The sequence below is a fragment of the Amblyomma mixtum genome, chromosome 1, assembly GCF_055824585.1.
Source record: "Amblyomma mixtum isolate Tamu chromosome 1, ASM5582458v1, whole genome shotgun sequence".
NCBI lineage: Eukaryota > Metazoa > Arthropoda > Arachnida > Ixodida > Ixodidae > Amblyomma > Amblyomma mixtum.
In genome coordinates, this window is record NC_143012.1 from 28192500 (window position 1) to 28209430 (window position 16931).

Genomic DNA, 16931 nt, shown 5'->3' on the forward strand with positions numbered 1-16931 from the left:
AAAACCCTATGAAAAAAGCGTTAGGTGAAACACCCTGTATGTATTACATATTGTAATTGTTTTAAACTGAAGGACAGTGACTGCAACATCCTCATATTTAATATTCAGTTTGATTTTGCAGGTTGCAACACCAGTCTGGATGGCAATACCAACACCTCCAGAGAGTTACCTCGCTTGCTCTCGGTCACACCAAAAGACATACTTTCATAAAATGTTTTCTTGTTTAGGACCTATGTTGGTTTCCTGTGAGCATAGAGCCACCAGGGACAGTATATTTAAAAGCTGTTTTATGTCACTGCACTTATTTAGTAGTCCTCAGCAGTTGCACTGTATAAGGGATGCCATGTTTGATGATTTCTGGCAGTGAAGTTTAAAATTTAGGATAATGGTTTTAGGGGTGCCATTACTGGGGTCTTCTCTGTTCTTTTTTCCTCAAGGGAGCTGTGCCGTCGCTGCAGCGGGGGCAAGTGCTGTGTTGTGTCCATCACCTAACCAGAGGCTCGTGGAGAACTCGCGGGTGTACGGTTTCCAGGCTTCTCTCAACTGGGGGAAGCCTTATGGCCAGCCGACTGAGGGGCTGGCGGGCCATTTCTCAGAGGCGGCAAGGCAGCCTTTGCTACGTCTGCCTGGGGTGGGGGTGGCCCTGCCTCAGGCTTTGCCCGGGCAGTGGTCAGAGCCAGGTGTGGTGTGCCACCCCTGCGCACCACATTGGCAAAATTTGTTTTTGCTGTGAACTGGAAAATGAAGAGTCATTTTAGGGCTTCTTGCGTTTTCCTTCGTCTTTATTGTTTTTTCTTTCCGTCTCTTCCAGGTGACTTTGACTACACGAGGTGGTCCCTTTCACACCTCATGCACAGTGGTGCAGCGTTACAGGCCACGGATTCATGATCATTTGATGAACATTTTCCATACGTTTGGCGGCGACGACAGCTCTGAGAGCCATGGCTGAATCTTTGACACTTGAAGCATCGTCTGGGATTTGGAATGTATGGTCAAGCAGTTATTCTGCGGTACCCTACTTCTGTGGATTCGGAGAGTTGGCTTTGAGGCAAAAGCGAGGACTATGTGATTTGTTGGTGTTTCCTTGTCGTCTTTTAGAATTTTGATACACTCTCATCTTTGACACCCTCCAACCTCTCTTCCTCAGAAAGATTCAGGGAATCGTGTTCGGGTATTATTTCTTTCTTTATGTTTATTGATCGATAAGTAGTCACCGACACAGGAATGTCTCCAGAGGACAATGTGGTTGGGAGTTTCGAGTATTGTTGTCTCGGATTTGGAGGAGTAGGTCGCCACTGGCTAGCTAAGTCACTCTGTAGCCAAGGCCCAGAGCATTAGTCGGAGATTTAAAAACAATGAACAGAGACATTTTCCTAGCTGGTTGGTCAGCACCTTCACTCTGTACGACATGGTACCTAGGCAAAAGCGTGCTAGAGAGCAGCTCCCTCCCTTTTTACTTCTTTATGTTTAGAGTGTTCAGTAGCGTGCATTCTGTGTTGGCATACAGACTTTCATGTGTCCATCGATTGGTATACCACTACAAAATCCTATAGCGCATTCAAACGATCTACCAAGGATTGTTTATTATTACGTTTGTCCGCTTATCTCCTAGACTCTCATGATATACAAAAAAATCAGTTTCTGATTTCTAACAAACGACAAATGGGTATCATAAAGCGGCCGCGACTACTCTGTACACTGTAAGCATGACTGCGCCTATTTGGGCATAGAAATAGAGTGCTAGCTTTATATGGGGCTTTATGGTGTGAAAGCAACAAAGCCTATGATGCGCCAAACACTGGGGTAGAATGTCTTGTATTAAAGGAGATACCTATAGTTTGTTTGTAATACTGGTAAGAAACTTGAAAATACTTAAAAAAATCAATAAGTGTTTGATAGGCTAAAAGCAACATGGGGCGTAATAGGATGTAATCATTGTAGAATTTTCTAACATACTTTTTTCTAAGTAGTTCACGATTTGTACATGAAATTACATTGTGGTTTACTGTGAGTCCATCACCACAAGTTTCGCAGAGAGGACTTTAAGGACATTAAGGAGTTTTTACTTTTCTGTTTAGAGCGTACAATGTAAACCCATCGAATGGGTCTTCTGTGCTTATGGAACAATCATGAGTGGCACTCGAGAATGACCATCTCAAGACAGACAAGGGCTTGCAAACTGCTGTTAGGCTGTTACGCTGTTGAAAGGCTGCTGCACCTGCAGGAAACTAGAAATAAGACAGCGGCACACAACGGGATACGAATTTTTCAAGCCCCGAGATTTAAATAAACTTTCGTTTCTCAATCTCTTTGGTTGGCATTTGCTATCTTTTGCCATAGTTCTTTGACAACCGTGACCGAGGTTTCTACAGTAACTGTAAACATCGCAGTTCACTTGTAGTGCAAGGGAAGCTACTTATTTTTTCCAAAGGTGATGCACAGATGCAGCCACATGCAATAAAAAAACCTGAAGTTTTTGAACTTCCACATCATTCATAAATTTTTTGAGGTCCTAGTGTTTGCAACGCTAATTTTCCAAAATAATTCAAGCAACTTGCTCATCGGCGGCCAGATCACTTGCTGACTTTGGTTACAGCCTTCAAGACTTCCTATACGGGAGAGCGTCATGCAGATTCACCACCACTGCTCATCTCAAATGAGTCGAGTGTACTTTTGGTGGTTCCAGAATTTACCATGATGCAAGTCTTACTGCAGCAGTCATGCAGGTAATATGCAGAAAATGTTACAGTACAGAACTTTGACTAAATCCAGACTTAAAACCAAGCACAAAACTTAGGGTAGCACATATTTGATTGATTTATTAAAAAAATTATGCACAGACATAAGTCATGAGGATGTTTACCAACCGAAATTCTAATGACCAGAGTTGATGAAATTTCCCACTTGGCTTTCCCTTTTTCCTTCCTTTTTGAACAAATGAATGGACTGCTATGATATTTTCTGCGATCGAATACAACTCAGGAACAAAGCGGCAGGTGCCACTTAAAGGAGACCCTCTAGCCCATGGCGTCGACTGATTTTCGTGACGCCGTGGTTATTCCCCATTCAGCTGCAGCACCCTGCAATTTCACGCTATTGTCATCATCACCCGACTACGCCCATTGCAGAGCAAAGGCCTCTCCTATTAACTCTGTCTTTTGCCAGCTGTGGCCACCGTCCTGCTGCAGCCACCGTATCCACGCAAACTTGTTAATCTCATCCGCTCTCTGCTACGCTTGCCTTCGCTTTACCTGTCCTGCCCAAGCCCATCTCTTCCTTTTTATTTCACCTAGGATGTCATTACCCCGTATTTGTTCTCTCGCCTGCTCTGGTCTCTTAACATTACGCCTATCATTTTTCTTTCCATAGCTCGCTGCGTTGTCCTTAACTTAAGCTGAACCCTCTTTGTTAGCCTCCATGTTTCTGCCCCATAGGTGAGTATAGGTAAGGTAGAGCTGTGGTATAATTTTCTCTAGAGAGATATTGGTAAACTGCCATTCATCATTTGAGAGAACCTGTCATATGCGCTCAACCCCATTCTTATGCTTCTAGTTATTTCCCTCTTATGATCCAGATCAGCGATCACTACCTGCCTTAAACAGACATATTCTCTCACTACTTCCAGCACCTCGCTACCAACTATGAACTACTGTCCCCTTGCTAGGTTGTTGAACATTACTTTGGTTTTCTGCATGATAACTTTAAGACCTACCGTTCAGCTCTGCCTGTCTAAATCATTGATCATGCTTTGCAGTTCTTGTCCTGAGTGGCTTAGCAAGGCAATGTCATCAGCAAATCACAAGTTAGGTATTCTTTATTAACCCTTATCCGCAGCTGTTCCTAATCCAGGCCTCGGAAAACCACCTGTAAACAGGCGGTGAATAGCATTGGCGAGATCATGTCTCCCTTCCTGACACCCTACCTTATTGGAATTTTATTGTTGACTTTAGGGAGGACTATGGTAGCTCTGCAGTCATTATAGTTACCTTTCAGTATTTTGACATAAGACTCATCTACACCCTGATTACACAATGCCTGCATTACTGCTGAGGTTTCCACTGAATCAAATGCTTTCACGTAATAAATGAAAGCTATATATGTACATTCTGTGCATTTCTCTATTACCTGATTCACACCATAGTTGGATACAACTCATGAACGAAGTGGCTTCTCCCATCAAACAACCCACTACCAGCCAATGGTGTCGTCTGATACTCATGAGCCTGCTTGCTTGACAAAGCGTTGCGTTTAATGGCACATAAGCTACTCAGGCCATCATGCGCCAAACTCAAGGCATAGGAAAAGATTTATGCGGCTTTTAATAAATATGTGTAAAGTGATTAGTGTGTAGAGGGCCTAAAAAAATTAACTACATAGTAATTATACAGGAGAACAAGTTAGGAATGGCTAATGGCAAAACCTTTAAAAAGGCCGGGTAACCTCAGCAGCCATCCTTGGCTGGTCAAGAACGTTGAGCATCCCAACCATTCAAACAAAACCTCAGCCTTCTTCCCAAGAATGAGAAGGTGACTGAGGTGTACCAAAAATGTAGCGAAGCAGTGGGTGAAATTTAGAGTTTGTTAAAACTACACACACAAGATATGTCGACAATTGCATCTTCACCCAAGAAAAACATTTCGTGAAAAGGAATGCGTTTATTATTAAACTCAGTAAAATATATTTTCCTTAGTTTTTTTATTTTTGCACATGATAATAAAGTGTAATTAACTGTTAGCTCATCTCCGCACTTTTCGCAAACAGGTTTGTCTTCATTTGTCAATAGAAAGTTGTGTGTAAGGTGTGTGTGGCCTATACGGGTATGACATAAAATGACTTCAATGAAATGCTTCTGGTGCAAACATGACTTCCATTCACCTACAACTGACTTTACTAAGTGTAGTTTGTAGTTTACTTCGTTGCCTCAAGAATACTGCCATTTGTTTCTTAATTTACGGTATACGATGTTCATGCAATCCTTAAAAGGTACTTTTGCTTTCCTTATTGGCTTTCCACCAGCTTGGGCAGTGCACAAGTCTGCTCTCTCATTGCCTTTAATTCCTGTATGACTTGGTACCCAGTAGAGCTTTATGCTTTGTCCTTGAGCTATGGCTGTTCTTATGTTGTGCATGACATCACCAAGTAGCAGAGTGATTGCACTTCTAAAGTGAAGGGCTGTAAGTATATTTAGCGAGTCTGTGTATATAGTATGGTTTGCGAGGTTCTCATTATATTTTCTACTGCTACACAGATGACGTAACATTCGGCAGTGAAGATGGATGCACACTGCAGAAGCCTTACTATTTGATTCCAATGCCCTTGTACCACTGCACTTCCAACGTAAGCATCTATTTTTGAACTACCTGTGTAAAAAGCTGCAAAAATACTGTACTTTTCCTCGAGAGTAGGAAATTCTTGTAATATATGTTGTTGCGGAATTCATGTTTTACGGAACTGTGTAAGAGTGATATCACAGACTGTGGGGAAATTGTACCTTGATGGCACTGGTTCTCGTCTTCAGGCAATGCTCAGCAATGTGTCTAGTACGCTGCAGTTTTGGCATACCTCTTCAAATCGCAAGAGCAGTGGCCAGGGAGCTTGTGGTTTGCTGTTAAACAGTGTTCTAGATGGGCACTTTGTAGCTATGGGGTAACATATATGCTGCTGCAGTGAACAGATTTTTAGAATGTATGAGAGTGAGCATGGCTCTCCTATCTGTAAGTGATGGTCCATTAGTTTCGATATAATGGGTGATGTTCTGTAAGCACCAATGTAAAGACGCAAACCTAAATTATGTATTGGATCCAGCCATTTAAGGTGCGATGGTCTTGCTGACCCATAAACTATACATCCATAATCTAAGGTAAAGCTTACTACAGAGCGACAAATTTGTAAAAAATATGTCCTATCGGAACCCGATTGTTTTCATGACAGTACTTTCAGTGATTGAGAAGCTTTCTTTTTGAGGGTGTTCTTGTGTGGCATGAATGTGAGTTTTTGTCAAAAGTTATTTCTATAAACTTGTGCTCATCTTTTACTGCTAATGTGACCTCATTCAAGAAAACAGTGCGATCAGTATGCAGCCCTCTTCTGTGTGAGAAGGGAACAACTGCCGACTTTTCTGAGGAAAACTTGAAACAATTTTTGTCTTCCCATGTTAGTCTGTTTACTGTCAGCTGTACCTGCCTTTCACACGATGTAACGTTAGAGGGTGTGCAAGCAATCTGGAGATCATCGACATAGACTGAATACATGATGGACTTCGGAATTATTTTTGCTAGGGAGTTCATTTTTACTATGAAGCACGTAGTACTTAAAATGCATCCCTGAGGCACACTGTTCTCTTGAGTGAAGTTCATAGAAAGGATGGCACCTAGATGCACTTGAAAAGAACGGTCAGACAAAAAGTCACTCAAGCATTGAAGCATCCTACCGCAGAAGCCGAGGTCTCCAAGGTCCCGCAGAATGCCAAACCTCCATGTGGTGTCATAGGCTTTCTCCAAGTCAAAAAAAGACTGCAAGGCAGTGTTGTCTGTGTATAAATGCTTCTCAGACTGTGTCCTTAAGGTAGACTAGATGGTCTATTGTAGAGCATGCTTTTTTAAACCCACACTGATGAATGTCAGGAAGTTCACAGGATTCTAATAGAAACATTAACATTATGTTCAGAACGCTTTCAGAGGATTTTGAAAGTATGCTTGTCACGGCTATGGGCCTGTAATTGCTTTGTAATTTTGTTACAAAATTTCAGAAGTGAGTCTACAGCGGGTTCGGACAGATGGGCGAGCATTTCGTGATGGATACGGTCTGGTCCTAGTGATGTCTGTTTACCGTAAGAACATACGCTTTTAATTTCTTGGAATGTAATTGGACTATTACATGCTTCGTGAGCACTGCCCTTTGTCGACAGTCTTTGTCTTTCAGCCGTGTATTCATATTGTAAAAATGATTCTGTGTAGTGAGAGGAACTAGATACAGTGGGAAAATGTTCACCTAATATATTTACTTGTTCTTCTATACTTGTCTCTACACCAGGCGCTGTCAGAAGAGGAGCTGTCAATGGAGAGTAGCGACCATCTAGTTTGTGTACCTTCTCCTACATTTTTTTTTTGTGATTTGGCTGTTTATTGATGAAACGAAACTCTGCCATGACGCTTTTTCTACATTGTGACCTATGTACCGAGCCCTAGCTCTTGCTTTTTTGCAGTTAATAAGGTTCTCCTGCGTGGGGCATCTGCGAAATATACCACAAGCTTTATTTTGTTGTTTTTTTGCTTTTTTGCGATCTCGCGTCCACCACACTTTATGGTTCTGTCGTACTACTCTTGAAGACTGAGGGATAGCTGAGTGTGCGGCAGCATGATTACAAGTTATGAACTTTTCATGTTAGGGGCGAGCCGGTTCCGGTCACTGCGGGTTTTTTCTTTTGCGGGATGGATCTAACAGCCGACAGGATACCGTGATATTCTGCAGTAAATATGCGTGTATGTCTATTCATTGTTTCTGTCTCAGAAAATTGACAGCTGTGACCTGCACATGACACTGAAGAGGTCTTGGAGGCATCAGTGTCACTCTGTGCATTGATACTTTGCCTGTAGGGACATCAGGTGCTGTTTTATGCCGATTGGCATTCCATGTCTGCCAACCTCGTGGAAGGATGTGCCACAGTCAACTGGGTGCACTTCCCAATGAGCAGTTATGTCTTTAGAAGAAGTCACCAGAATATTGGACACTGGTATGTTCATATCTTCTTGTGGCGACTTTAATGGGTAGAGGTGGGATTTCAGATGTTCGGTTTGAAAACACCAGTCTGCTAGTTCAGTTTCACTATAGCACGTTGCATTGATAGTCAGCTTGAGACAATACTTTCATGGTGTATGCTTTACTTGTATACTTTTGCCATCATTCAAAAAACCATCGGTCCACCTTAACATACAAACTGGGAACTGGGCTTGAACGGAAAGCGCCAGTAGCCAACCGCAGACACAGGTGGTACAGTGTATCTAGCATTTTTAAGGTGATTTATCAAGCTTACTCGTACACTTCTGAGCCGTAGGCAATATGTGATAGAACTATGCTATTTGGAAGAGTCAGCAGGCAGTCTCGATCTGTACCCTAAGACTGGCGTGACAGGATCTTTAGAGCGTTCAGTGCCTTCATGCGTTTAAGTACTAACTGCTCACTGTGTGTGATGAATGTACTATTTTCATTGACTATGAAGTCAGGAAATTTGTAGTCCTTTTGGACAGCAATACTCTGCCTGTTAAATGTGATCTCAGGTTTGGGTCTAATACCACAGAAGAGTACACTGACTGCCTTTTCTGTGTTGAGTTTGAAGCCATTTTCATCTGCCCATTTGGATACATTGTTTACTCCTAGCTGAATTTGCTGCTCGCATATGGACAAATTACATGACTTGTAACTTATTTGTATATCTACAACATAAACTGAGTAGGATAGTGATCTAGGAAGCATGCTTTTTAATGAAGTCATTTTGACTATATATGAGAAACGTGCAGCGAAGAATGCCTTCTAGAGGGACACCATTCTCTTGTGAAAATTGCTCAGATAATGAATTCCCTACATGGACCTTGAATGTTTGTTCAGACAGAAAACTGAATGGTGGTCAGCATATTCCCCGAGGCCCCAACGACAAACATGATACCATAGCACCATGTGGTATCATATGCTTTCTCTATAGATCAAAGAAAACAGATAAACAGTGCTGTTCATGCACAAAAGCACTCATTACGTAAGATTCAACGGCAATGAGCCGGTCAGTGGTTGACCGGTTAGCTCTAAATACAGCTTGGTGCTGGTCAAGAAGGCCACTGAATTCAAGGAAATGCACAAGGCAACAATTTATAATTTTTTCAAACAGTTTACATAAACAACTGCTATTAGCCAATAACCGGCTGCAAGTACGGTTTCTTTTCTTTAGTTTAATATCGGGATAATAATCTCTTCTTTCCAGGCTTTGGAAAAATGTCAAGCGGCCCATATGTGTTAAACAAGCACAGGATAGCTTCAAGGGTTTCTTCATGTTGTTGCTGTGTTGTCTTTTATGGCACATAGGCAACTAAGGCCATCATGTGTGAAGCAGAAGGTATATATAAGAAATTTTTTGCAGAACTTTATAGAACTGAAAAATCATAGGTGGTGTAGAGCGTATAATTGAGCAGCAGAAAGTGAACAAGGACATTGAAGAAACATGCATATGAGGACGATGATGCGCTGACAACTGGAGAAGTTATTTGCAAAACAGCATATTTATCCTGAAGAACAGGCATTCCTTCAAAAGGCATTCCTTCATCGTCTTCTGCTTACATTGCCACACAGGTGCTCGACCTGTTTCTTTGATAGGCAAACTGATCACTTGCTGATGCATTGCATAAAATGTTAGTACTACCTTGTAATCGCATAGAAAAGAAATTTTCGGAAGTGGCTATCAGTAGAAGCTTTAAAGAGGGTTGAGGTTGGGTAACCTCAACAGGTATCTTTGGCTCGGCAAGGATCTCGAGGCTCCCAATGAACCAACTAAACACCTCAGCTTTTTCAGGAATGAGAAAGTAGCTGAGGTCAACCAAAATATTAGCAAAGCAGTTGGTCAGAATTTAAAGCTTCTCAAGAAATCCTGCTTCTCTTAAATAGTTAAAAATATCAACAGCTGCATTATCTCCTAAAAGCAGTGTTAGATGAAAAAGAATGTATCCGCTATAAAATTAAACGAGGTCCTTTTTCCTTTGCTTTTCCACTTTTGCACAAGAGAATACAATGTGGTTAACTGAAGGTTCATCTCTGCATTCTTCGCAAACAGATCTGTTTTGTTTTGTTAGCAGGAAGTTATACATAAGTGCATGTGACCTATTCGGAGACATCAGAGAATCACTTCCTTGAAACGCTCATGGTGCACACAACTTCCATTCACCTAAAACTGGCTTTACAAAGTATAGTTTGTTATTTCCTTCGTTCTTTTAGGGCATTTGCCCTTTTTTTCTTAATTTACGTTGTACTAAGTCCATGCAGTTGTTAAAGGGCATATTTACTTTCTTCATTTCCTTGTCACGAGCTTGAGCAGCACACATATCTGCTTTCTTGCTGCTCTCGTTGCCTTTGATTTCGGCATGACCCGGGACCTAGCAGAGTTTATGTTTTGTCCTTGATTGTGGCTGTTAGTATGTTGTGTATGATGTCACCAAGTAGCAGAGTCATTGTATTTCTTAAGTGAAGGCCTGCAAGCACACTTAGGGAGTCTGTGTATATAATACTGCTCATAACGTTCTCGTTTACTATTTTTTCCAAAGCTATACAAATTGCGTATAGATCCACACTGTGGTAGTCATGCTGATTCCTCCCAGTTTCCTCATACCACTGTGCTGCCGATGTAAAAATTCGCTTTCAAACCATCAGTATAAAAGTCTGTGAAGCCAGCATATATTTCCCCAAGTGCAAGAAATTCTTGTATGATATGTTGTTGTGGAGTCTGTTTTTTGCGGAACTGTGTAAAGATGAAATCAGAAATTCCAGGAAATCTGTACCATGAAGGTAGCGGATCTCGCTTTTGTGCAACACCAGGTAATGTGTCCTGTATATTAAGATCCTGACATATCTCTTCAAATCGCAGTACTAATGGCCGGATAGCTTGCAGTTTGTTGGTGAATATTATTCTAGAATTACATTTCATTACAACTGGATAGCAGATGGTAGAGATCTTACTTTAAAGACATATGCGCAAGTTAAAGCGGCCCCTCTGATTCCAAGTGAGGGTCCAGTTGTTTCTGCATAGAGGCGAACTATGGGAGATGTCCTGTATGCACCACACGAGAGGCGTAGGCCGAAGTTGTATATCAGATCCAACATTCAGAGTTATGACAGTTTTGCTGAACTGTACACAATGCACCCATAATCTAAGGAGGAACGTACCAAAGAGCAATAGATGTGCAGAAGACATGTTCTGTCAGACCCCCAATGCTTCCTTGAGAGCACTTTGAGTACGTTTAGAGATTGGGAGGCTTTCCTTTTCAGTGTGTTTATGTGGGGCAGGAATGTGAGTTCTGTATCGACTGTTATGCCTAAAAATTTGTTCTTGTTTTATTGGTAGCATGGTTTCATTTAGATGTAGGGTGGGGTCGTTCTGCAAGCCTCTTTTGAGCAAGAAAAGAACTGCTACTGTATTTTATGGGGAGAATTTCACCCGTTTCTGCCTGCCCAATTCCTTAATCTGTTTAAAGCCAGTTGTATCCGCTGCTCACAGGTTGACAAGCTGGAGGATGTGCATGCTATACAAAGGTCATCAAAATATATGGAATAAATGATGGACTTTGGAATCCACTTTTATTATAAAGAATGTGAGACTTGGAGTACTCCACTGCGGTACCCCAATCTCCTGAACAAATTTTTGAGAAAGTGTTGAACCTGTCATACATGAAATGAACAGTCAGAAAGAAAGTCTTTCAAAAAGTTCAGCATCCTTCCACGGATACCTAGGTCTGCTAGGTCGCGGACAATCCCAAGCCTCCAGGTAGTGTCGTAAGCCTTTTCCATGTGAAAAAATACTGCCAGACAATGTTTGCTTGTATATGAATGCTTCTCGTACATAGTTTTCAAGGCGGACGAGATGGTCACTTGGTGGAACATCCTTTTTTAAATCCACATTAGTGAATGTCAAGAAGTTGAAGGGATTAGAGGCTAAACATTAACCTAATAATACACTTTCGAAAGATTTGGTGAGGAAACTTGTGAGTGCTATGGGTCTGTAGCTGCTAGCAGAGGTTGGTGGCTTTCCAGGCTTCATGGCACAATAACTGCTTTTTTCCAAGCCTCTGGCATTTTTCCCAGTTCCCTATTTTGTTGAAAATTGTAAAAGGGCTTACTGAAGCTTCGGAAAGGTGTGCCAGCATCTCTTAATATATTTCATCAGGTCTGAATGCTATCTGTTTACCGGCCAAAAGCACTTTATGGATTTCCTCGAGTGCAAACAAGTTATTCTATGGCTAGTGCAAAGTGGCACTTGTTGGAAGGCTTTATTTTTCGGCTGTGTTTCTGTACTTTAAAAATGACTCTGTGCAATGTGCGGAACTGGAAATTGTGGGAAAAATGTTCCACTAGTATGTCTGCCTATTCTTCGATACTTGTTTGTGTACCTGGGGCTGTTAGAAAACGATTCATGAATAAGGAGTATCTGCCATTTATATTGTGGACTTGCTCCCACATTTTCTTCGATGTGATTGAACTGCTTATAGATATATAGCTTTGCCATGATGTTTTTTCAGCGTTTCGCTTGTTTACATTCTTGTGAATACCACACCTTATGATTTTGTCGCACCACGCTCGAGGACTAAGGAATAGATAGGTGTGCAGCATTAAGTGTACAGGTTGTGAACATTTCATTAAGTTCGTCAACACCTAAGGTCATCCAAAACCAGTTTCTAAAGACTGTAATTTTCCTGGAACAGTGCCCAGTCAGCCAAGTGTAACTTCCAACAGCGAGGTTTGCTCGGGATGATTGACGAAGAGGATGACAGGCTAATAGTGATTGGCAAATGATGACTTCTGCGTGGGTTATCCAGAACATCCCATTTAAAATCAGTAAAAACAGACGGTGAACTAAACGATAATTCTAAACAGCTCATTTTTCCAGGGCTTGGGGAGCAGTAGTGCTTTCCTGAATTCAGTAGACACACATTATTGCACAGAATAAAATCTTCTAATATGTGCCCTCTAGTGTTAGTTTCTTCACTTCCCCAAAAAGAGGAGTGCGTGTTAAAATCCCCAACTAAATGATATGGCTCTGGTAGCTGTTCTAGAAATGTTTCTAAGCCGTGAAGTGTAACGGTTAGGTGTGGCTTGAGATATGTGGAACACATTGTGACAGTTTTAAAATGGACAACAGTGGCTGCAACAGCTTCATATTTGGTTTTTAATTTGATTTCACGGGTTGCAACACCAGACTGCATGACAATAGTAGAACCTCCAGACAGCCTACTCCCTCTCGGCTACACTGAAACACTTTATACTCATATAGACTCAGCGCTTGTCTTCTGTGTGTGTGTCCCGCCTTTGTTGCGCTGTTCCCCATAAGATGAACATTATACTTTTTTAAAATGTTTGTATGTTTAGAACCTAGGTTAGTTTCTTGTAGCCATAAAGCCACAGGGGAAAGCAAGTTTAAAAGATCTGTCACATCACTGTAGATTTTAAAAGTCCTTGACAGTTCCAACTAATTAGGAACGTTATGTTGGATAAGTTTTGGCAGGGGAGGGGGGCAGTTAAAAAATTGTTCCCGGTTTTAAGGGTCCTGTTATGGGGGTCCTGTCTTTTCTTTTTCACTCAGGAGAGCTGCGCCATCGCTGCAGCGGGGGCAAGTTCTGTGCTGTGTCCATTGCCTCACTAGGGACTCCGGACTGCCGCGGAGAACCTGTGGTTGTACGGTTTAGAGGCCCCTCCCGACTGGAGGAGGTCTTGCGGGCGGCTGACTGAAATGCCGGTGGGCACTGCCGATGAGTAGGCACTGCCTTGCCTGTCCTTCCGGTATACTACATATTTTTTAGAAAGTTTCCATGTGTTGTGTTTAAGTGCGTTTCCTATAGGCAAAGTATGTTTGGTTGATATTGCGTGAGTATTTCAGATGTCATCCAGGTTCTTAAGTAGCTCTTGGCAGTTCCAGTGGATAATGCTAGTTCTTGGTGAGAAAGCGAAGACTAGTGGGAGTTATTGCCACCTTTAACGGGCCGCTTGACTGGCAGATGTACTTTCGGTTTAAGGCAGTCTAGGAAACTCCACCTTTCTTTGGGGGAGTCCCTCAGTGTCTCCGATGCTCAGAATCCTGATGTCACCTCCATTGCTTCTGTTGGAGACACGGAAGTAGACCTGGATTTGTCAAGAGGTAGAGACTCTATCTCGCTTGCCTGTGTTTTCTGAAAGGGCTGTGAAAAGTTGACCTCTCGGACAGGGAATGCTGGTGCAGCCGAAGGCTGCATGCGGGGGGGGGGTGGCAAGATGGGCGTCCATCAGCAATGCTGTATTGTGTGCACCGTGACGAGACGCTACCCGGCCTCTCGGCACACTATGTCAGCGTAGGATATTCAGGAGAGAAGCAAGAGCTTCTTCTGGACTTCAGAGAATGTTAGCTTTTCTGTTACCTTGATCTGGATTACTTTTTCCTCCTTCTAGAATGCCTGACATGTTCGTGAGTATGCGGTGTGTGACATTCTGCTTCAACAGCACTGCAGTTATCAGTTTGGTGCCCATGGGGACGGCACTTCGCATAGGTGAGTTTTCTACGACATGTTTTGGATCCGTCTCCATATTTTCGGCAGTTGAAGCATCTTCTCGGGTTTGGGATATGAGGACGAACTTTAGAGTGGATGAACTCTGCTTTCACAGCATTTGGTAGAGGGAACCGTTCAAATGATATGACGTTATGGGGTGTCACCCCCTCTTCCCTGTTCTTCCTTATGGTGATGCGGTGAAGGGCAGTGACACCTTAATTTAATCTTGGAAGCCTTTCAGGCTATCAGACTCTGTTTCTTGGATCAGATCTCGTTCGATATTACACCTTGTACCGTATTGTACATCCTAGTAAAAATCAAAAGGAAGAAATGGGCTTGGGCAGAGCATGTAGTGCAAAGGAATGATAACCACTGGTCCTTAAGGGTAACAGAGTGGATTCCAAGAAAAGGCAAGCCTAGCAGGGGGCGGCAGAAAGTTAGGTGGGCGGATCAGATTAAGAAGTTTGCGGGGATGACATGGTCGCAGCTGGCAAAGAACAGGGTTAATTGAGGAGACGTGGGAGACATGGCCTTTGCCCTGCAGTGGCCGTAGTTAGGATGATGATGGTGAGTGAGTAATGGTTACCAGTAGGTGAGCAAACTGCTTTTGATTGTGAAGGATGTGATCTTTCTGGGACACTTCAATCAGAAGGTCACCAGATGAAAGTTTTTTTGCTTGGTACTTTTTCCTATCATTTTCTCGAGGATTCTAGCGATAACAGAAACAGACATTGCAGCACCTGGGTCATTATCTACCCGAGAGTGAATAACCAGAAAATGAGGAAAGTGGTCACAGTCAGGTCGGGTACTTGTGAAGCTTTCTTCGGTGCAGGTCTTTTTCAGGGACCAATCAGGTTTTTTTAGAAGTACCATCCTGTATGGGTATGCTGACGGTTCCTAAAATGTTGCCTGTGTTTTACTGTCTTATTCACAGGAAGGTCTCGAAGCCCCCCAACTGCAGGGTAAACAGACAGGGAGCCTGATGGCTGGAGCTTGACCATGGCCCCGACCTTAAAACCTTTTGCCACGGTGCAGATGATAGCTTCAGTATGGGGACTGATTGGTCCGTGGTGGCACCAAGCACTGTCACCTTGACACTAAGGGTGCCCTTGTGGGTGAACTTTTGGTGTTAATAGTACTGTTTAGCGTGTGGAAAAGCTGCATGATGAAAGTGCACAACCACTGCCTTCAATGATGTCACTGTTCAGAGAACAGTGCATTTTAGCGCAGGAGGTGCATGCTGTGCAAATTACACCTCCTCCGTTTCTTCGTGTGCACCTACTGGAATTTTGATATGTGGGCGGAGTAAGGGGGTATGGTGGTGTGAGGCCACATGCCGAAATAGCTGAAGTCGACCTGGTTAAGTAAGGCACCAGGAGGGTCAGGGAGGTTCCTGATATTCCGTGCGACAACAAAAAAAAAGAACCTTCGGAAATGGCCGAGTATCCAAAGGCATCGGCGAATCGAAGCTTTCCTGTTTTGCCTCCCCAGGAAGATATTCATGAAGTGGCGTCCTTTAACATCCCAGGTATACCGCAAGTTTATTCAGAGCTACTTTGAAGCGACAACAGCTGAGGTGCGGAGAAGCCACGCACTAATGATTGTCCTCACATGCAAACCCGAGTGGCTCGCGTTTGACTAGATCCGTGTTCCATGCTTCGAACTGCACATTTCGTCACGATGGCATAATGGAATGGCATGTTTAGTGAGCTTGAGCATTGTGCCGTCAAAGCGCGAACAACGTTGAAGCACAGCACTTTGCTTAACTTTGAAGTTACGCAACGCACTTAGTTACACACTTCCCTCCACTTTCCACACTCCAAGTTGAGCAGTTCCCTCCAGCATGTGTATCGAGATACTCTTCAGTGTTGCTGTTTTGATGCACTCACACAGAAATGTGGAATAAACAACGAAAAAAGCTTCGACAAACAGCTAAACGTGCAACCAGCGTATGCACTGCAATACACTCAATCAAGCAAGCCGCATCAAATCATTCTCATCCCTCGATATATTAGTGCTATTGTGACATCATCATCAGCCTGACTATGCCCTCTGCCGAGCAAAGGCCCTTCCCATGTCTCTCCAATTTATCCTGTCCTTTGCCAGCCATGACCACCATATACCCGCAAACTTCTTAATCTCATCCACCCAACTATCTTTCTGCTGCCCCCTGCTGTGTTAGCCTTCTCTTAGAATCAACTCAGCTAGCCTTAAGGACCAGCGGTTATCTTTCCTTCGCATTACATGCCCTGCCCAAGCCCATTGCTTCCTCCTGATTTCGACTAGGTTGTCAGTAATCCATGTCTGTTCCCTCACCCACTCTGCCTGCTTCTGGTCTCTTAATGTTGCGCCTATCATTTTCTTTCCATAGCTCGCTGCGTTGTCCTTAAGCTGAACCGTTTTCATTTGCCTCCACGTTTCTGCCCTGAAGGTGAGTACCGGTAAGATACAGCTGTTGTATACTTTTCTCTTGAAGAATATTGGTAAACTGCCATCCATGACCTGAAAGAACCTGCCACATGCACTCCATCCCATTATTATTGTTCTAAGTTATTTCCCTCTCATGATCTGGATCAGCGTTCACTACCTACCCTAAGTAGACGTATTCCCCTACCACTTCCAGCACCTCACTACCAGTTGCCAGCTGCTGTTCCCCTGCTAGAC

General features: G+C 43.0%; 1 long non-coding RNA gene across 3 annotated transcripts; it reads left to right on the forward strand.

The window, feature by feature from the left end:
- The first annotated feature begins 453 nt into the window (after positions 1-453).
- On the forward strand, positions 454-14589 carry LOC149365857 (uncharacterized). Of its 3 annotated transcripts, XR_016283317.1 has the most exons (5): positions 454-2726; positions 5249-5337; positions 7033-7732; positions 8972-9103; positions 14170-14589. It is a non-coding gene; the product is annotated as an uncharacterized LOC149365857 (long non-coding RNA). The 3 variants fall into 3 exon arrangements; XR_016283316.1 differs by lacking the exon at positions 14170-14589 and having other exon boundaries at positions 6749-7732; positions 8972-9271; XR_016283315.1 differs by lacking the exon at positions 14170-14589 and having other exon boundaries at positions 8972-9271.
- Positions 14590-16931: the final 2342 nt, after the last annotated feature.